Raw genomic sequence first — 22,511 nt, 5'->3', positions numbered from 1 at the left:
CCTTAAGGGGAGGAGCGCAGAGTCCAAGGCTCCGGGAAGCCGCAGCCCCGCCCCCCTCAGAAAGCAGGGTCATCTGAAACAACAGCAAACCTCAGGGCGGGCAAGACAGCCTCACCAGCTGGATCCTGCTATCCAAGTCTCAGAGAAAGTCACTGCACTAGGAGCTCCGGGAAGCCGCGGCCCCTTCCCCCGCAGAGTGCAGGGTCCTCTGAAACAACAGCAAACCTCAGGGCCAACAAAACAGCCTCACAGCCAGCTATTCTGAAGGCAACTTCCGGAAAGCAACCCAACCCAGTCCAGTTGAGGGGGCACCTTAGTAGCAGGGAAACAGAGAGAGCCAGGGGAGAGTGTGGCCCACTGGTCTGACCCTTCCATTCCAGTTCCACTGAAAGTCATTGCCTTAAGGCATACTCAGTTTAACCCAGGGAAAGCTCATAGAACCAACAATCTGCCCAGGACTAAAGCCTCTGAACACCAGACAGAGATAAGAAAAGCTAATCCTTCCCATTCAGAGATGGCAAACTCCACAGAAGCACAGAAGCCCCCAAATCCCAAGAAAAATAAGAAGAAAGGGGTGACTTTGGACACATTCTACAGAGACAAAATACAAAATACAGAGGAGATAGAATACGATACACAAGAAAATGCTCCAAAACCTTCCAAAGGAAATGGAAACTCTCCACAAACCCATGAAGAATTTGAATCAGAAATGACCAAAAAGATGGAAGCCTTCTGGGAGGAAAAGTGGAAAATAATGCAAAAGAAATTCACGCATTGACAAAACCAGTGTGACCAAACTGAAGAGGAAAATTAGGCTTTAAAGGCCAGAATCAGGCAGCTGGAAGACAACAATCATGTAAAAGAGCAAGAAGTAATAAAGCAAAGCCAAAATACCAAGAAATTAGAAGAGAACATAAAATATCTCACCGACAAGGTGACAGATCTGGAAAATAGAGGGAGAAGAGATAATTTAAGAATAATTGGACTTCCAGAAAAGCCAGAAATAAACACCAAACTCGACATCATGATACAAGATATAATCAAAGAAAATTGCCTAGAGATTCTAGAACAAGGGGGTAATACAGCCACTGACAGAGCTCACAGAACACCTTCTACACTAAACCCCCAAAAGACAACTCCCAGGAATGTAATTGCCTAATTCCAAAGCTCTCAAACAAAAGAAAAAATCCTACAGGAAGGCAGAAAAAGACAATTTAGATATAAAGGAATGCCAATCAGGGTCACACAAGACCTTGCAATCTCTACTCTGAATGGTCATAAGGCATGGAACATGATCTTCAGAAAGGCAAGAGAGCTGGGTCTCCAACCAAGAATCAGCTACCCAGCAAAACTGACTATATACTTCCAAGGGAAAGTATGGGCATTCAACAAAATAGAAGACTTCCAACTTTTTGCAAAGAAAAGACCAGAGCTCTGTGGAAAGTTTGATACCGAAAAACAAAGAGCAAGGAATAGCTGAAAAGGTAAATATTAAGGAAAGGGAAAAGGAGAAAAATGTTATCTTCTTCTTTTACTCAAACTCTCTTCTATAATGACTACATTTATATCAATCTATATATACTAATATGTGGGGAAAATGTAATGTATAAATAGGGGGTAAAGAAAGACCAAATAGAATAATTGTTCTCACACAAAGATTCACATGGGAAGGGGAGGGGAAGAAAACTCCTATAAGAAGGAGAGGAAGAGAGGGGTTTTTTACTTAAACCTTAATCTCAGGGAAATCAACTCTTAGAGGGAAAAACATCCAGATCCATTGGGATCTTGAATTCTATCTTACCCAACAAGGGTAGGGAGAAGGGAAAACCAAGGGGGGGAGGGGTAGAGGGAAAACAAAAAGGGAGGGAAAGAGAGGGGGAAGGGGAAGGGAACAAAAAGGGAGGGACTAAAAAGGGAAACATCAAGGGAGGGGACAAGGAGGACTGATTCAAAGTAAATCACTGGACTAAAAGGTAGAGCCAAAGAAGAAAAGGTTAGAATTAGAGAAGGCTATCAAAATGCCAGGGAGTCCACAAATGACAATCATAACTTTGAATGTGAATGGGATGAACTCACCCATAAAACGTAGACAAATAGCAGAATGCATTATAATCCAAAACCCTACCATATGTTGTCTTCAAGAAACACACATGCGGCGGGTTGACACCCACAAGGTCAGAATTAAAGGATGGAGTAAGACCTTCTGGGCCTCAACTGATAGAAAGAAAGCAGGAGTGGTAATCATGATATCTGATAAAGCCAAAGCAAAAATAGACCTGATCAAAAGGGATAGGGAAGGTAATTATATTTTGTTAAAAGGGACATTAGAAAATCAGGAAATAAAATTAATCAACATGTATGCACCAAATAATATAGCACCCAAATTTCTAATGGAGAAACTAGGAGAATTGAAGGAAGAAATGGACAGTAAAACGATATTAGTGGGAGACTTAAACCAACCATTATCAAATTTAGATAAATCAAATCAAAAAATAAATAAGAAAGAGGTAAAAGAAGTGAATGAAATCTTAGAAAAATTAGAATTAATAGACATATGGAGAAAAATAAATAGGGATAAAAAGGAATACACCTTCTTCTCAGCACCACATGGCACATTCACAAAAATTGACCATACATTAGGTCACAGAAACATAGCACACAAATGCAGAAAAGCAGAAATAATGAATGCAGCCTTCTCAGATCACAAGGCAATAAAAATAATTATTAGTAATGGTACATGGAAAACCAAATCTAAAATCAATTGGAAATTAAACAATATGATACTCCAAAACCGTTTAGTTAAAAAAGAAATCAGAAACAATTAATAATTTCATCGAGGAAAATGACAATGGCGAGACATCCTTTCAAACCTTTTGGGATGCAGCCAAAGCGGTAATCAGAGGGAAATTCATATCCCTGAATGCTTATATTAACAAATTAGGGAGAGCAGAGATCACTCCATTGGAAATGCAAATGAAAAAACTCGAAAGCTATCAAATTAAAACCCCCCAGCAGAAAACCAAACTAGAAATCCTAAAAATTAAGGGAGTAATTAATAACATCGAAAGTGATATAACTATTGATTTAATAAATAAGACAAGTAGCTGATACTTTGAAAAAACAAACAAAATAGACAAAGTACTGGTCAATCTAATTAAAAAAAGGAAGGAAGAAAAGCAAATTAACAGCATTAAAGATGAAAAGGGGGACAGCACCTCCGATGAAGAGGAAATTAAGGCAATCATTAGAAATTACTTTGCCCAATTATATGGCAATAAATACACCAATTAAGGGATATGGATGAATATATACAAAAATACAAACTGCCTAGACTAACAGAAGAGGAAATAGAATTCTTAAATAATCCCATATCAGAAAATGAAATCCAACAAGCCATCAAAGAACTTCCTAAGAAAATATCCCCAGGGCCTGATGGATTCACCAGTGAATTCTATCAAACATTCAGAGAACAGTTAATCCCAATACTATACAAACTAGTTGACATAATAAGCAAAGAGGGAGTTCTACCAAACTCCTTTTATGACACAAACATAGTACTGATTCCAAAACCAGGCAGGTCAAAAACAGAGAAAGAAAACTATAGGCTAATTTGCCTAATGAATATAGATGCAAAAATCTTAAATAGGATACTAGCAAAAAGACTCCAGCAAGTGATCAGAATGATCATTCACCATGATCAGGTAAGATTTATACCAGGGATGCAGGGCTGGTTCAATATTAGGAAAACCATCCACATAATTGTCCACATCAACAAGCAAACCAACAAGAACCACATGATTATCTCAACAGATGCAGAAAAAGCATTTGATGAAATACAACACCCATTCCTATTAAAAACACTAGAAAGCATAGGAATAGAAGGGTCATTTCTAAAACTAATAAACAGTATATATCTAAAACCATCAGCTAATATCATCTGCAATGGGGATAAACTAGATGCATTCCCAATAAGATCAGGAGTGAAACAAGGATGCCCATTATCACCTCTACTATTCGACATTGTACTAGAAACACTAGCAATAGCAGTTAGAGAAGAAAAAGGAATTGAAGGCATCAAAATAGGCAAGGAGGAGACCAAGTTATCACTCTTTGCAGATGACATGATGGTCTACTTAAGGAATCCTAGAGATTCAACCAAAAAGCTAATTGAAATAATCAACAACTTTAGCAAAGTTGCAGGATACAAAATAATCCTGCATAAGTCATCAGCATTTCTATACATCTCCCACACAGCTCAGCAGCAAAAACTAGAAAGAGAAATCCCATTCAAAATCACCTTAGACAAAATAAAATACCTAGGAATCTACCTCCCGAGACAAACACAGGATCTATATGAATACAACTACAAAACACTCTCCACACAACTAAAACTAGACTTGAGCAATTGGAAAAACATTAACTGCTCATGGGTAGGATGAGCCAATATAATAAAAATGACCATCCTACCCAAACTCATCTATCTATTTAGTGCCATATCCATGGAACTTCCAAAAATTTTTTTACTGATTTAGAAAAAACCATAACAAAGTTCATTTGTAAGAACAAAAGATCAAGGATATCCAGGGAAATAATGGAAAAAAAAATACAAAGGAAGGGGGCCTTGCAGTCCCAGATCTCAGACTATATTATAAAGCAGCGGTCACCAAAACAATCTGGTACTGGCTAAGAGACAGAAAGGAGGATCAGTGGAACAGACTGGGGGCAAGCAAAACGTTATATGACAAAACCAAAGATCCCCGCTTTTGGGACAAAAATCCACTATTTCATAAAAACTGCTGGGAAAATTGGAGGACAGTGTGGGAAAGATTAGGTTTAGATCAACACCTCACACCTTACACCAAGATAAATTCAAAATGGGTGAATGACTTGAACATAAAGAAAGAAACTATAAGAAAATTAGGCGAACACAGAATAGCATACATGTCAGACCTTTGGGAAGGGAAAGTCTTCAAAACCAAGCAAGACTTAGAATGTGTTACAAAATGCAAAATAAATAATTTGACTACATCAAATTAAAAAAGTTGTTGTACAAACAAAACCAATGTAACCAAAATCAGAAGTGTAGCAACAAATTGGGAAACAATCTTCATAAAAACATCTGACAAAGGTTTAATTAATCAAATTTACAAAGAACTAAATCAATTGTACAAAAAATCAAGCCATTCTCCAATTGATAAATGGGCAAGGGACATGAACAGGCAGTTCTCAGCCAAAGAAATCAAAACTATTATTAAGCACATGAAAAAGTGCTCTACATCTCTTATAATCAGAGAGATGCAAATCAAAACAACTCTGAAGTATCACCTCACACCTAGCAGATTGGCTATCATGACAGCTATGGAAAGTAATGAATGCTGGAGGGGATGTGGCAAAGTGGGGACACTAATTCATTGCTGGTGGAGTTGTGAATTGATCTAGCCATTCCGGAGGGCAATTTGGAACTATGCCCAAAGGGTGATAAAAGACTGTCTGGCCTTTGATCCAGCTATAGCACTACTGGGTTTGTACCCCAAAGAGATAATAAGGAAAAAGACTTGTACAAGAATATTCATAGCTGCTCTCTATGTGGTGGCCAAAATTTGGAAAACGAGGGGATGCCCATCAATTGGGGAATGGCTGAACAAATTGTGGTATATGTTGGTGATGGAATACTATTGTGCTAAAAGGAATAATAAACTAGAAGAATTCCATGGAGACTAGAACAACCTCCAGGAAGTGATGCAGAGTGAAAGGAGCAGAACAGGAAAACATTGTACACAGAGACTGATACATTGTGGTACAATCGAAGGTAATAGATTTCTCCATTAGTGGCAATGCAATGTCCCTGAACAATCTGCAGGGATCTAAAAAACACTATTCACAAGCAGAAGATAAACTGTGGGAGTAAAAACACCGAAGAAAAGCAACTGCTTGACTACAGGGTTGGAGGGGATATGAATGAAGGGAGACTCTAAATGAACACTCTAATGCAAATACCAACAACAAGGAAATGGGTTTGAGTCAAGGATACATGTCTTAACCAGTGGAATCATGCGCCTGCTATGGGAGAGGGAAAGGTTGTGGGAGGGGAGAAGGGGAGGAAAAGAAAATGATCTTTGTTTCCAGTGAATAATGTTTGGAAATGACCAAATAAAATAATGTTTAAAATTTTTAAAAAAAGCTAAAAAAATATTGTCCTTGCTCTCAGGTGGCTCATAGTCTAAAAATAGCTACAATATGAAAAAAATACCTAGGTGAAATTTATTCTACATAGAATTTGTTTTTCTCTGCAGCCTAAAATAGGTATATTCCTAGGTGGGGTTGATGCATACAGAACCAAAGAAAATGTTTTAGCTGCTATATTAGATCTATTTCTACTACACAATCTTTATAGGAAGGAAGTCATAGTATCCAACATATTGAGGGTGATTAACCAAATTTACCTTGCTGTAACTGGCTCTTATATGGAGCATTGTGTTTATTTTTTTAATATATCTGTCAACAAGGAATCTAGAGGTCCCTGGACTTGCACCATGGAGGGATTTGGTGATCCTCAGTTTATTTAGTTTGGAGGTAGAAACCCCAGGTTTTGATCTTGTCACATGAGAGTTCCTCCCTGATGGAAAGTCCTGCTTCACAGTTCTCAGGCTAACAGTAGACCTTGAGTTATAGTGCAGTAGGTAGCATGTCATTCTCATAAGCTAAAGGTCCTGAGTTTGATCCTCAAAAGGGGGATGTGATACAATGGGAGAAGCTTCTAAGGCAAAAAGAGGCATCTGATGGGATTAGCCATCCCCACTCAGAAGTAACTCAAGGTCTACTGTTTAGCCTGAAGCCAGTGAAGCAGGACTTTCCCTCAGGGAGGAACTCTAATATGACAAGATCAAAACCTGGGGTTTCTACCTCCAAACTAAATAAACTGAGCATCACCAAATCCCTCCAAGCTGCAATTCTGGGGACCTCTATATTCCAAGTTGACATACCTCTTAAATAGGGCATTAACAAAGAGAGGGTGTACAAAGAGGAGAAACAAGGATGGTAAGGGTCTTTAAAAAAAAGCATAAAATATCAGGAGAGGTAGCAGAGAATGTCAGGTCATTATTTTGTGTGTGTGTGTGTGTGTTGCTGTTGTTGTGGTGATTTCAAACCATGTCCAACTCTTCATGACCTCATTTGGTTTTCTTGGCAAAGATACCAGAACAGTTTGCCATTTCCTCGTCCAGCTCATTTTACAGATGAGGAAACAGAGGTAAGCAGTGTTAAGTAACTTACCCAAGGTAACATAGCTAGTCAGTGTCTGATGTCATCTTTGCACTTAAAATGATATATTTTCCTGACTCCAGGTATGGCACTCTATTCATTGTACCACCCAAGTGCCCAGCCACTGTTTTATGTCTATTTTTATACTACTGTCATGCACTATTGTCTGCTTGGCCTTATGAATTAGAAGCCCTAATAATGGAAGCTTCAAAGAGGTACATTTAGATTTGATATGTAGGAGAAAAAAATTTTAATAAATTAAAACACAATGTCCATATATGCTAACTCCTTCATTTTACATATGTCAAAGTTAAAGATCAGAGACGTTAACCCAAGTCAAAAAGCTGAGAATTATTGGACTTGAACCATCAATACCTGACTCAAAAGATAGGATTCTATCCTTTCTTTCTTTCTGTCTCTATCACACATGAAGGCACACAATATATATCCATTCACATAATATATATATGTACATATATATATATACACACATGTACCTTTGCATGGATAAACATATATGCAAATTCCCACATATATCTACCCTCCAAAATCAAAATGTTAAGTTCAATCACTGTTGGAGCATATTTTAAGGGAGTGATTTTATGAATGTAAATATATTCATTATTAGAAAATTTAGGGGATATCATGTATAACCTTGAAGGCTCAAACCTATAGAAAGAAGCCTTTTTTGTTAATTATTAAAAAGCCTGACAATGGTCAGATCTGATATGAATTAGTCCTATTTTGTTTCTCACTCCTCCAGAATCTAGAGTGAAACAATACAACTTTTCATTAAGTTTCCTTCATTTTCAACATTGGTCTGTGGATTTTCCTATTAACTGTCATGGTTTGGGTATTTTATGCTTCTTTGCCAATCTTCATTTCTCACTTTTTCATTTTGATTTTTATCTCAATAAATAACCTGGAACTAGAGCTGCCTTAGTGTAATGGAATATGCACAAAGATTGGAGGGTTGTTATTTTTTCTTATTTTTCTGAATAGGTTTTTACATAACTTGTGTCATTGAATTATTTGGAACCTAAGACCAACTATGCAATCCATAATCCATGAATTCACTTAAGAATTAATTAATTATCTCTATAAATGAACTTCTGTAATTCATAGAATATTTTTTGTTATTTAAAATGTAGTTATTTACATCCAGGTCTTTACTATTTTTTATTCGAGAATTTTTATACAGCCTATATGCCCTATGTGACTCTCATTAAAATATCTCACATTGAAAATTTCTCTGCCAGAACCCCAGGAGAAAAGTTTATGAATTAAGAGTTATTTTTTCCAAAGAACTCCATAAATCTCATCTAATTTTTCTCTATTTGAACATATGCCATTAGGGTTTCTTAGCTCATAGAGTCAGAAAGAACATATTATAGGAGTCTTCTGGTCTAATCCCTTGATTTTACAGATTACAAACCTAAGGCCCTTAGATACTAACTTGCTGAAGTTCATAAGAGAAGGGGCAAGTTGAGATCATCTATTATCACTAAATTCAACATTATTTCCATTGAACCATAAGCTGTGCTCTTTATTTTAGTGTGTATATTATTAATTGCTCATGTAAGACTTCATCCTTTGATTTGTCATTACCAATTTTCATCAACAAAAAACTGTACTACTTTTGGGGGGCTTCTTGTTGATATCCCTCCCACCAAAAATGTGTAAAGATATTCACAGTTGGTTTAGAGGTGTTTTCCAAAGAAACTTTGTTGTGTTTCACATGTCAGTTATTTTTTAATATAAAGAATAATTAACTGGTTTTATTATTATTGAGTATATATTTTATTGTAATAGCTAAATTACCTAAATTTTAAGTGTTGTATTTTTTTCTCCTTGGCAACCATGGAAGATTAGCTGGATTATAAATGTAACCATGCCTGTGCCCTCCTCCACTGTAAATTTCCTTTAAAGAACATGGTTCTCCATCTTGTAGTGCTTCCACACATGCTGTGGCAGAAAGAGTTCTGTTTGGAGCCAGAAAATTTGAATTCAGTTCTCGGTTCTGCGACATACTGTTTCTATGACCTTGAGCAAGTAATTTCCCTTCTCTGGGCCTCAGTGTCTTCATCTATTAAACAAGGAGATTGTATTAGATGGCTTAAACTGTCTTCTCTAGCTCTTTGATCATGTGATTATTTCAGCCTCATCTTTTTAAAATGGTATCTCTATTGTCATAGCTTTCATGACTTCTTATTTCAATGCTACTGGTGTCCTTGCACCTGAAATCTTTTGTTGAAACTCAGAGGTACAAATTCTACATGCTGAGAAATTTGCTACCATGAATTTTTCTTCTTTTCTTTACTGTGATGTACCGGCTGCCCCTATTATTATGCCAAGGATCTCAAAGTCAGAGGGATCACTGATGGTTTCTTCACTAATACTAAGAAAAACTGAAGTGTGAAGGACCTAGCTTCTAGTATTTCCTGTGACATGTTTCAGCTGTCTGATCTTAGGAAAATGATCTAACCTCTCTAAGCTTCGATTTCTTTATCCATAAACTGGTCATAATAATACCAGTAGGCCCATTTCACAATGTCTTTGTGAAGATCACAGGGAATAATGTTTGTACTTCACAAAACACTAAAGCACAATACAAATGCTAATTTAATGTTATGAAATAGTGAAAACATAAGTGAATATCATAGGAGGCTGTTAGCAAACAATAAAGCTTATCAGGGGAAATGGTGAATATAATATTACGAGTGATCGTGGCAGGAAAATGAATAATCATAGTTGAAGAAGAAGTGAAGCACATGGAAAGGACACTAGAGGAAGAGTCAGAGGAGGCAGGCTTGAATGATAATTTTGCTGCTTATTAGAGTGGAAAGAGCACCAGGCCTGGAGTTAAGAAGACTCATCTTCCTGAGTTCAAATTTGGCTTCAGATAGTTACTAACTTATTTTGGACAAATCATTTAACTCCCTACCTCTATTCACTCATTTTTGAAAATGACCAGGAGAAGTAGTAATTTTACTAAGAAAATCCCACATGGGGTCACATGATAGAAATGATTTCAACAACAAAGACAACTTTGAACAAGACCTTTATCCACTTTAGACTTTCTTTCCTCATCCATAAAATGAGGAAGCTGGGCTAGATGACATCTGAGGATGTTTTTATGATCCTGTTAATTGTAGAAAATAAAGATTTAGTCTCATCATTAAGATACCCATTTTGAATGCTGAACGAATCTTTAATTATGTAATGGATAGAACACTGACCTGGCAGGCAGAAGATCTCAATTCCAGCCACACATCTGGCTTCAACTATAAGAATTTTGACAAACCACTTTTCTCTGAACCTCTATCTCTGAATCTGAATCTCAGATTCTTGCACTTTGTGAATGCTAATGCTCCTTTCTAGTCTAAGACAAGACAGGTAGGAAAGTGCATTTGTTTTAGAGACTAATTTTGGATAATTAAAAGCACAAAAGTTTACTAGGATTTGCCCACAGTGGTATAATGAATGAATGGAACATCCACAACTTGAGGCTAATCTTCCTAATATCTTATCTCATTTCCAGTGGATTTAGCATGAAACTCAACGTGTTCCATTGAATGAAATGGGATGAACCATTAAGGTGCTACTAGAAGCCAACAGAGGAAAATAAACAATCCATATACATTAGGAAATATCCTAAAATTGGTCAGGTTAGAAATAGAAATGTGGTCAGAATTCACATGGCAAAGTAGTTCATGTTACAACTTAATTAGATGTGTTTTGAAACAAGATTCATAGGCTTAGAGAAAATAGTGTTATGCTATTAGTGTCCTCATGAAAAAAAGAAATAATTTTTGGAGGATTTTGTGATGGGTTGCTCAATTCTGTGCATGCTCTCAAAGCATGTAATCCAATCATTACTGGCTGGTCAGATCTGTACCTAGCACAATAACACCTTCATTGTGTGATTATGCCTTTTTTTTTTAAATCAGCAAATCTAGGTGCATTACTCTCTGCCTCTGACACGCATATTTGCAAATGAACATTCCCATAAAATAATGATTTTATTAAAATGACATATAGAAGATCACATGGCAACCTTCATCAAGTTACAGTTACAGAGCTGTCTAAGGCTGCAATGTTTTGAATTCATTTCTATTTTTGCCTTTATTTCTATTTGTTCCTTAATTAAATAAAAAGGCCTCTGTTTGTAGCACTGAATCATCTATAGGGTTTGTTAGATTTTGTCCATCCCATAGTCGACCATAGTCATAGTTCTTTTGCTTGTGGGACACGGTACATTTAAAATAAGAGGCAATGGCCTGCTGAGCCCAACTGTGATTCTATTAAGAATCCACCTTCTCTATCAAAACAGTGGAATACAAATCAACATCTCCAATTACAAACTGCTGGGCTTGATGGGAGTCTGGGCTCCATTTAAAGGAAGGAGGACAAGAACCAAGGATTCTATCTTGGATAATTTTCTAATTAACCTTGCTTTGAAATGAGCTCACTTCTGGAGAGACCAGTCCTCAGACTTTACAACTGTTTGTAAGTTTGGTGTTAATGATGCAGTCAAATGCACTTTGTCTCAGTTCCAAATCCTTAATGTATTGTAAAAAAATGTGAACAGTTGCTACATGCAAAAATGATATATCTTATTCAAATATTTAGGGAGGTGCTTCTTTAATATTTGTGATATTATAGTTTAGATATTTTTGAAATTTATGAATTATTAATAGAGGCAGCATGAAGGTAGTGGGTACAAGCACACACATACACACACACACACACACACACACACACACACACACACATATATATATATATATATAAAATCTCCGAACACCCCTACTTCCTCATTTCAACCAATTAAAACTAGAAGGTACCTATATACGTTAGGAGATAAAGTATCCGACTCCCTCATTTTGTAGAGAATGAGCTTAAGGACCAGAGAGATTAAATGTTTTGCACAGTCAAACAGCTAGTAAATGCATGAGAGAGAATTGAGAACTAAGTCTCTGTAACTATCATTGGAACAACATTCATATTGAAATGAAGGGAAACTGGGCCATCCACTTTTCATTTAATTTGCATATTTTAGACACATATTCCTAATGAATAACTCAATATATTTGCTTGTTTACTTTCAACAAAGGAGTTTGCTACTGCCATGGATAACATCCCAAGTAGTGTTCAAGTGACAGGCAACTTTCTATAGGTTGCCAATTACGCCTGTCCAGCAAAAAAATCAAACTAATTGTAACAAAACAAAGTTTCTAAGCTAGGTTGTTTTCCATCTTAAATGATATGACAACCATATGTAAGACTTAGTTATCTCGGGCTCAGAGGACATTCATCTCTTAGGCACAGAATGATGCTAAACATTCATTGAAGATTACAAAAGATTCCATTTTCGAATTTTAAAATAAACATTCTCACAGGAATGCATAGTGTTCCCTCCTTGCTTGCATGGACTCCCAAAACTCCAACTCTTTTCCTTTAATGAAAAAGTGGCTATTTTGACAGAATTATAAGAAAGATCCAAATTTGCATGTGAGACCTATACCAAGTCTTCAGTTCGCAGACCATGATGGTGTACCTAACTAACATAATGAGATCATAGACTTAGAGAGAAAAGTGGCCTTGGTTAAATATATGTAATGTGGTTTGGGAAATTTAAATGATTTTTCTAACACCAGATAGCTTGTACATTTCAGAGGTAGTATTTGAAGTGTGGGAAGCATTTCTTGATTGAAACTTAATTCCAAGCCAGTACTGCAGCATCTATTCCATGCTGCCAGGTATCTCACAAATGAGTATCATTAGATATGAACTGAATCAAGCAAGAGAGTATGAATTACCAGAATCCAAAAGGAAAAGAAAAGAAAAGAAACTACCATTGGTGGGTCACTACTGTCATTTGTAAGAAAGCACAGTAGCACACATAGTTTTGTTGGAAATCTTTCATTTCTACTTACTACCATTTGACTATTGATGACTTGTCATGGCACCTAATTTGTTTCTAGACTGAGCAAGTTTATGAAGGGAAAACAAGGGAGAGTAAATTTTCCCTGGGTGACTCACTGCCAACACTAAAAGAAAAAATGAAATAAGATTTAGGTGGTAAGCTTTTCTTTTGGTTTTTCCCTTGGGAAGAAGAAAAAGGGAATATCAATTCTCTAATATTTTTGGTTATTTCCCCTGTCTCTGGTCCTATTTCTGCATGCATTTCTTTCAAAGAGGATGAAGTATAAATTGAACTCCTCTGATGATAAGGTATATTTTGGGAACAAAAAGGAATAGTGTCTATCATCACAAGTCTTTTAAAATAAGAAACAAAATCAAAAGAAATATTTGAAGTGTTAAATATCCAACCTGTTTCTCTGAGGTGCATAAATGTTTATAGGGCCAGCTATGCACATAAATCCAATAAAGAGTGTCAAAAGGACATGAATCTCATATGTATTATGTTGCCTTTTTAAGCTCCTATGCATTGGATTTTGACTTAGGGTTAAAAGTGTTAGGTTTAGGGAGGAATATTTTGAGGCTCAAATGAGATAATTGATGGAAAGTACTTTATAAACCTTAAAGGTCTATATGGATGTCAGTTGCTATTCTTTCTATTATTACTAATTATTTTCATTAGCCTACTATCCAGTCTAGTGATGACTTCATTCCCTGAGTCTTCCACTGTAATCCTGCTGAACCTGAGCAGTGTATATAGAATAATATAAGGATTTAACATCTGCACTTTCCATTAAGAAAAAGAGAAAGAAATGCATTTATAAGAGACAAGTTTAAAATGCATTGTTAAAACTTTCGTTAACCTGACAACAAACCAAACCCAATTTGGAAGCAATTATTGATTTCTGAGGTATGAATGTTCATACTAAAAATATATCAATGGACTCTCTAAGACGATTAGAACAGTCTGCAGTATACACTTGCATTTAAATCTCAGGAATGTATAACTTTTGGCTATATATTTCTCCTCTACTTTTTTGACCTCTTAGGGATCATTAAAAATTATGAACTGTATAGTGGTGCTAGTTTTAAATCCCATTAAGCCTCTGGCCAATACTCTGCAGAGAGAATATTGACAAAGAATATATTTGAGTGATGAAAGGAGAATGTCTTTCTCCTGGGGCCATAATGCACATCCTACCACAAGACCCCTGGGAGCTAAAGATGATTCACCCATGAATGAATGAACTAGTGTGGTTGTTGTGGTGGATGTGAGAGTGTAAAGAATGGAACAGATGTGGAAAGTCTTTTTGAGAGAGAGAAAAAAAAGAGAGGGAGAGAAGGAAGGAAGGAGGGACAGAGGAAGGATGGAAGGAAATAAGGAAGGAAGGAAAAGAGGAAGGAAGGAATTAAGGCAGGAAGGAAGGAAGGAAGCAAGCAAGCAGGTAAGCAAACAAGCAAGCCTTATGAAATGTCTTCCATCTTTCATATAACAGGCATTACTAATATAAATCTAACTATAGGAACAGTCCTTATGATTCTTATTATGCCCTAATAGGAGAAGGTATCACAGTTGCTGAGTTGTTGCCAGGGAAGAGAGTTTTGATTAGAGGAGTGATTAGGATACTGAATAAAAACATTTTTGGAAACTTTTTGAATCTATAGTATGATCTTCCCATCAAAAATATAATGCATATGGAATTACTATTATTCTCAAAGCAAGAGATAGTAAAGGAGGAGATATAGCATGTGTGTGATGGCAAATGCAAGATGCCTTCAGAGAGTCTGGTTTCCAGTTCAATGACTAATAGGTACAAAAATATGATCTGTGGATTGAGGATAGACTCACCATTCCAGACAAATCAGGATCATATTAGAGTTTCAAAAGTGAGTACAGGAGCCCTTTCTGTGGATATGCCCCAAGTCAATCAAATGTGTGACATCAGCTGATATGATTTACTGTGCTCTGATTGTTCATTGTTTTCCTTTAAGATAGGTGGAGAGGAATATCAGACTCAATATTTGTAATATAGGAGTCATACATTTAGCTTATTGCTGAGTCTAGATCAGTAAATCTATTTTAATCATCCATGATTTCATGAGTATCAATATTACCTCCATTCATAATGATTTTAACTACTCCATAGGAGTTCAAATCAGTCAAAATATAAAGAATTTAATTTAGAGTATTCATTGAAATGACACATATTGAAGTTAAAGCTTAAATACTTTACCCTTAAATATTTTATTTTTATATTTAAAACATTTATATAATATATATTATAATGTGAAGATGGGACACTTGGAAAATATTTTTTTCTATCTCAGTTTCATCTTCCTTTTTTTCTTTTATTGACACCTTTTGTTGTGATAACTCTTTATAAGCAGGCAATGATTGGAACATAGTTATTACTATATTTGTGAAGTGTTATCTTGCAGGTTGGAAATGAATACATTGAGCCCTTCGGAATTGTCAGCTACCTTGCCAGATCATTCATTCTATTTTTAATATTTCTGTGAGACATCAAGGCCAAAAAGAACTACAAAAAGAATCTCCTCATGGAAATCATTTTTTGAGTAGTTTCAGATCTTCTGACAGACCATTTCTCCTTGTTAGGATGGAATAGAATGATGAACAAAGGTTCATGAAGGGCTGTATTCTCTCTCTGAGGGTAAAAAAGAGGGAAAATCCAAGCCCAAGATTATTTGGGTTATCACTAATGATGATCATTCCAATGAGACATAGTGAGAAATGTGAGAATCTATGAAACTCAGTAAAGGAGCAACTTGCTTTTCAGAATTCAGGCCATGTTCCACCTGGAATAGCAAATATTGCTAGACTTTCAACCCCTATGAGGAAATGGAAAGTGGAGAAGAGGCAAGGGAGGGAAAAGTTAGGGGTATTAAGTATCATATTAGGTCATAGCAGCCAAAGAGATGTTAATACTGTGCAGATCAGTTCTCCAAATGATATATTCTCTATGCCTGAACATTGGAGAGAAGGTCCCATTGCTACATTCTGGTTATAATTAAGGTGCTAAGCAAAAATCAGTTTCTAAAATATAAGATGATGGTGCTCAAAGAGTTCATTTCATATTTTGATTACATGAATACTTATAATATCATTCTATATTTATTCTCTGATCAAATTAAATAATATCATATACTTATATCTGGAAGAGATCTTCAATATTATCCACTTGAATTTCTGTTTCTTATATGAGGAAATGATAGATGATGGAGGCAAAATACAAGTTCAAAAAGAAGATGATGAGTAGCCAAAATGTAGTTTAAACCTGTCTTTGATTCCAAATCCAATTGTCTTTCCACTATACTAAATTGATTCTTACAAAATTACTGAATCTCCAAGTTGGATTTTTGAGTCCTTTCCTAAATTCTTGTATTCTTGACTTGTTCCCTTACCTAATATGACCTGAAACCACATCATTTTTTGTGTAATACTGTTGATTGGGAAAGTTTTGTTTTCTTTTGTTTGTTTTCATCATTACATCAAGCTTAAAGCTCTCACATTTCAATTTCTAAACACTACTATTTCTGACCTCTAGAGCCATTTAGGAAAAAAAAACTCTTAATATCTCTTTTATACCTCTTTAGAGAGTTAAAAGTAGATAGCACTTCTTCTCCTATCTCCCAAACCTTCTCTGCTCCTAGCTAAACAAATTCAGTTTGTTTAACAAATTCTCATATGGAATGTTCTTGAGGAGATTCACCATCTTGGTTGCTGTCTTCTGCACACTATATAGTTTAACATTGTTCTTCCAGAATTGAACACAATAGTCTGAGTACAATCTGAGCAGAGAAAGTAGATGAGAATTGTAATCCCCTAGTCTTTGAGATAATGTCTCTTCATCCTCCATTCAACCTTATTTATTCATTTGTTCACTTATTCAAACAATGGATATTAATTGCCTATCATGAGAGTACGCTGTGCCTATCTCTGTTGTCTTATATTGAGTTTACGATCTACTGAAATGTGGCATCTCTCTCTTTTTTTTTTTAATAAAAACCCTTACCTTCCGTCTTGGAGTCAATACTGTGTATTGGCTCCAAGGCAGAAGAGTGGTAAGGGCTAGGCAATGGGGGTCAAGTGACTTGCCCAGGGTCACACAGCTGGGAAGTGGCTTGTGGCATCTCTTTTTACAGAGAAATTTCTATTTAGCCAAATTTTCCACAGCTTATATCATTGGCATTCATATTCTTACTCATGTAAGAAATTTATCTTTAGTCTTAATGCATTTATTCCTATAATCTTCTATCCCTTTTAAAAATTATAATGGATTTTCCATTAGATTAAAAATAGTACCATTTCTTCCTCTTATTTAGATCAGTACATATGGATGTTTGCACACATACATGTGTGTTGTTTGTGGGTATGCATTGGTAATTTCAAGTCAGGAGTTGAAATTTCTTGAGGTCTTTTATTCTGTTGAAATTTCCCAAGGACAATAATAGTTCTCACTGATACATACACTGATTGATACAACAATTTAAAATTTACATATTGCTTCACTTCTATCATGCCATTTGAGTTTTACAAATACTTTGACAGTTCCTATTACTATCTCCCCTTTACACATGAGAAAATTGAGAACAATGGAGTTTAAATGACTTACTCTAAGTCATATAGCTCATAAAAATGAGAAACATTTTGAATTCAGATCTTTCTGATACTAATCTAAGACTATGGCCATCTTAGAATACTCTTGGGGGCAGGGTGCTTTTTTTGCTGGAGTAAACTAATGTTTGGGAATATTTAATTTTTACCATGTTACTTTACAGCTATCTTGGAGTTGGCAAGACCTGGATTTATTGGATGCTTCTGATACTTGCAACCTATGTGACCATGGGTAAGTTAAGCTCTTTTCTCTTCAGTTTTCTCATGTATAAAATGAGATGATTGAACTCAATGACCTCAGAGGTGTAGAGGTTAAAATAGGGGTTTTGCCAAAATAAGAGAGCAGCGTTTAATAATTTAAATTTTAATGAGAATATATTAGAGTTGTAAATTAATATTATCCCTTTAAGCCAGAGAAACAAAAACTTCCAGCAGTTTTTTTTAACATTTAACAACTTAGTTTACTTAAAATAGAGATAGTAACAGAATAATAAAGGAGGAAAATATAGGAAACAGAGAAAGAAATTTTCCTAATGTCTATACTAGTTATCCTATAACTATCTATAACTGCCTATAATTACTATGTAAAACTGCCTATATTTACCTATAACTATCCCTAACAACAACCACCCCACAAAGTTCTAACAGAATCCAGCTCAATTAAAACCAACCCAAACAGTGTTTAATCCAAACCTAATTAGGTCTGTCAACAAAGACCAGCCACCTTCCAAAAAGTTCAAGCCCAAACCAAAAGTCCCAAACCCAAAAGGCAAAAAGCCCTCTAAAGGCTAAAGCCAAAAGTCCTCTCAGTCAACTCATGTCCACCTTTATATTCCAGCAACTAAACACCAATCATCAATTTATTACTAATCCACACAGATCAACTCACACCCAACAACCAACTTCCTGCAACTTCCAACCCTGTCAGTAAATGACAGCCCACAACTGTTAGCAACTCCCCACCACTACCAACTGTCAGAAACTATCAACTTGACCAACTGACTCTCAACCCCTTTTGTATCTTCTTCTGAGCTCACTTCCTGTCTCTCTTGTTCTTCCCCCTGTCTCTATAGTTTTACTTCCTGTCTCTATGGTTTCTACCTCCTGTCACTGTGGGTTGGTTTTTCTGAACCTCCAGGTCCTCAGTTAAATTAGAAGAAAGGGATTAAGAATTCCATTTTACTTCCCAGCTCTATGTCAATTATCTTTTGATCCTTTTTCATGCCATTTTCTTCCTTACCCCTTTCATCTCTTTAAGAACAATCAAATTTACTTTCCTGTAACTTCAGTAACCCTTTGCTGCCCCAAATACTCTTCCATGGCTGTCACTTCCCTATGTGTACTGTATTCTTCTATTAGAATGTAAATTCATTGAAGGTAAGGATTATCTTGTTTGCTCATATCTGTAGCCCCAGTGCTTAAAACAGTACCTGAATTAGTGAGCAATTAATATTTTTTTTTAAATTATTCACTTGCTTATTTCAATTTCCCAGAATACAAATTTCAATACAAAACTGGAGGGAGGTAATTCTCAGAAGACCAAATGTATTTCATTGCATTAAACTCACTCATAACTGAAGGATTCCAGGAGAGATTTCAGTGGTTTTAGGAACTTGCATGGGAAAGAAATTATATCTTTATTTTCACTAATTTCCAATTGCAATTTTGTATTTTTTTCAGTTATCTTAAAATATTATTCTGAAAATGTGCCTGTAGTAATATATATATATATATATATATATATATATATACACACACACATACACACACATACATATATATATATATATATATATATATATATATATATATATATATTGTAAACGGTGAAATTATGGTTGAGTTTGAAAAAAAATTAAATTTAAGTGGTCATCAAAGGAAATCCCAAATAATAAAATACCCAAGTCAGCTGCCAAATTTTATGATGATTTAATTGATATAGTAGAGAAGATTTTAAGAAGAAGGAGGAAGGAAGGGGCTAGTACTGGGCAGGAAGATTGGAGAGCTAGAAAGTAAGGTTTTGAGTGTGAAGGAGGAAAGAATCAGCTTGACCTCTAAAGAGGCTTCGCTAAGATGCCCAAACCTGAAATCAGCTCCAGGGCAAACTCACCACCCAACACTCCAAGATGTTGGAATGTTTAACATGCTGCCAGTCAGAGTCATCTCTCCAGGGAGAGAGGCAGGCTGTGAAGTGCCTTATATGCACGTTTTTACATCACTTTTCTGCATCTCATCTGTACCAATGAGGACTTAGCTTGACTTAGGACAGCACAGAGGTCTGTCATTTTTTTTTTTGCACATGTCTGTTGAAGGCCATCTCCTCAGATAATTAAATCTGGAATTTGATGCAGACCTTTCAAAATCTTGTTAAACTGAGTAGGGTGGAGAATGAGGGTTTTCCAAGACCTGATTCTGTTATTCCAAGTATCTCCATTGTTATTGATCAGGAAATAGCTAAATCAGATCTTCTAAAGAATGATCTGTTTAGGGTGGAATAATTTTAAAATTCACTATATATATACATATATATATATATGTATGTATGTATGTATGTATATATATATAATGAGGAGACCCAGACCCAGAGTAGACAGAGTACTTTCCACCTAGGGATTCCCCTGAATACCCAGCCATGATCTCTGGGTATTCTAATTTCTGGTTAGTGATAGTGAAACTTTCTCTCACAGGGCCATCTGCACAAATGCCTTGGAGATAATTGATACATCAAAAATAGTATTTCTTTTATTATAATAGTGGATAAAAACTGAAGATCAGAATGAGGGGTCCCTAACTCTAATGGATCTAGAATAAATTCCCACAATCCTCTACATCCCTTTCAAGAGGGAATCTTTTGGTCTTCTGGCTAACTTACCAGCTCCCTATTTCTATCTAGGTCTTTCTTAAAGCTGACTAAGCTGCCTATCTATGACCCTCAGTAGTTGATTAGATTTATTTCAATAGCTGTCTCTGAAAACCATTAAGATTTATCAAATGGCTAAATTCACCCTCAGGGGGTGTGGGGTAAAACCTCAAATCCATGACAGGATTTCTTTGTAAAACCCTTTTGGAAAACATAGCAGGTATGGTCAGATCCTTTTCACATCCTTTTCTAGATCTTCTCCAGTCAAACAGAGTACCTCCAATATTGATTTAGGGGTTAACTCCTTCTCCAGTCAGGTTGAGGTAGATGAGCTCCGACAAGCCCACCTTTCCTCCACCCTTCAGGACAGGAAGCTATCACTTACCTACAGGAAGTCACTACTCTAACAGATGTCACTTCCAAACTGTTCCTCCTCTGCCTTCTACCTGCAAAAATTCTTTCCCTTGAATTCCTAGTATGTACCTTAAAGATAGCCTTCCACTTCTCTTAAATCTTATCCTTTCTCTATCCTTTTCCCATTATAGTAGGCTTCATGAAACTGCCCAAGTGGTCCAAGACATTTTTATTTTTTTAAAAATACCTCTCCCTTAAAAGGATAATTCTTCAGAGGAGGGATCTCCCAAATCATCATAATGATACAATTTGAATCATTTGTGCCAAATATAACTCCACTTTGACTTGTGGGAGATTCACACTGAGAAATCAAGGACAACATTGGGATCACATAGTGGGAATGAGTATATCTCCTATATTTGGCAGCTGCCCTTATTCTATCAGTGTCTCATATATTAGAAATATCCAATATGCTTTAAAGAGTCAGAAAAGATGCAACATTTTCACTCCCTTATGAGGAATTTAACCTATATGGTAAGGAAATCTTTTGTAGTCTACCAACAGTCCATTACTACATAAGCAATTTTCAGGTCCATTTTTCCCCCTAGAAAGCTCTTGCTATGCTTGAGCTACTCTCATAAACTCCAGCCCACAGAAATAAGTAGGATTTTCAATCACTTCACATCATCATCCTGTTAAGTGAATTCATGCTTTCCTTAGAGAAATCCTCCTCTTTTGTATCTAGATGAAGTTGAATGGCAAAACCCTATCTCTCCTGGGAAACCTGTGCTTATATACTTTATGTTTTTTTTAATAAAATAGTCTTTCAGCCATAGACATCCAACACTCCTATCACAAACTGGACAAGTGCCTAATCCCCTACCCACGATTATTTTTCTCTTTCTCTTTGACTCATGGAAAATCACCACCCATATAAAATGATTTCACAAGTTGGGAGTGATTGTCCTATATCCTATATATATGTCCTTTATCATCCTATATCCAGAGACATCAGAGATCACAAAAAGTAATTGGGTAACATTTCTTCATTTAACAGAAGAAGAAACTTAGCCCCACAGAAATCAACAAGGAGGATTGCAATGGAAATAATGTTGGTCTTAGAGTCAAAGCTCTAGGTTCAAATCCTAGCCTTTCCCCACTTCTTACCTTGGGTATGCTGGTTAAAATTCTGAAACTTCATTTTCCTCATCTGTAATGTTATAACATCTGTAACCTTATATCAGATATAAATTCTCTTCTAATTCTAAAATCCAAGATTATATAAATTATATATAAATTAGGTGGCACAGTTGGTAGAGCCAGGAACTTGTAATCAGGAAGACCTGAGTTCTAATCTGACTTTAGGCACTAGCTATTGTTACCCTGGGAAAGTTTTCAACCCTCTTTGCCTCAGTTTCTTCAACTATAAAGCAATCTGGAGAAAAAAATCACAAACCAATATCTACTATTTTTGCT

General features: G+C 35.9%; 1 protein-coding gene across 13 annotated transcripts in view; it reads left to right on the top strand.

The window, feature by feature from the left end:
- MGAT4C (MGAT4 family member C) overlaps nucleotides 1-22,511 on the top strand; it is a 1,236,972-nt gene that overhangs the window by 927,242 nt on the left and 287,219 nt on the right. For all 13 annotated transcript variants that reach the window (XM_056798595.1, XM_056798596.1, XM_056798593.1 and 10 more), the window contains one exon: nucleotides 17,986-18,053. The gene's annotated coding sequence lies outside the window, so the exon portion shown is untranslated. The remainder of the gene's footprint in view (nucleotides 1-17,985; nucleotides 18,054-22,511) is intronic.

This window comes from Monodelphis domestica, chromosome 5, assembly GCF_027887165.1.
Source record: "Monodelphis domestica isolate mMonDom1 chromosome 5, mMonDom1.pri, whole genome shotgun sequence".
NCBI classification, from domain to species: domain Eukaryota; kingdom Metazoa; phylum Chordata; class Mammalia; order Didelphimorphia; family Didelphidae; genus Monodelphis; species Monodelphis domestica.
The sequence above is the reverse complement of the archived record's forward strand: the minus strand, read 5'-3'. Positions and strand labels throughout refer to the sequence as shown.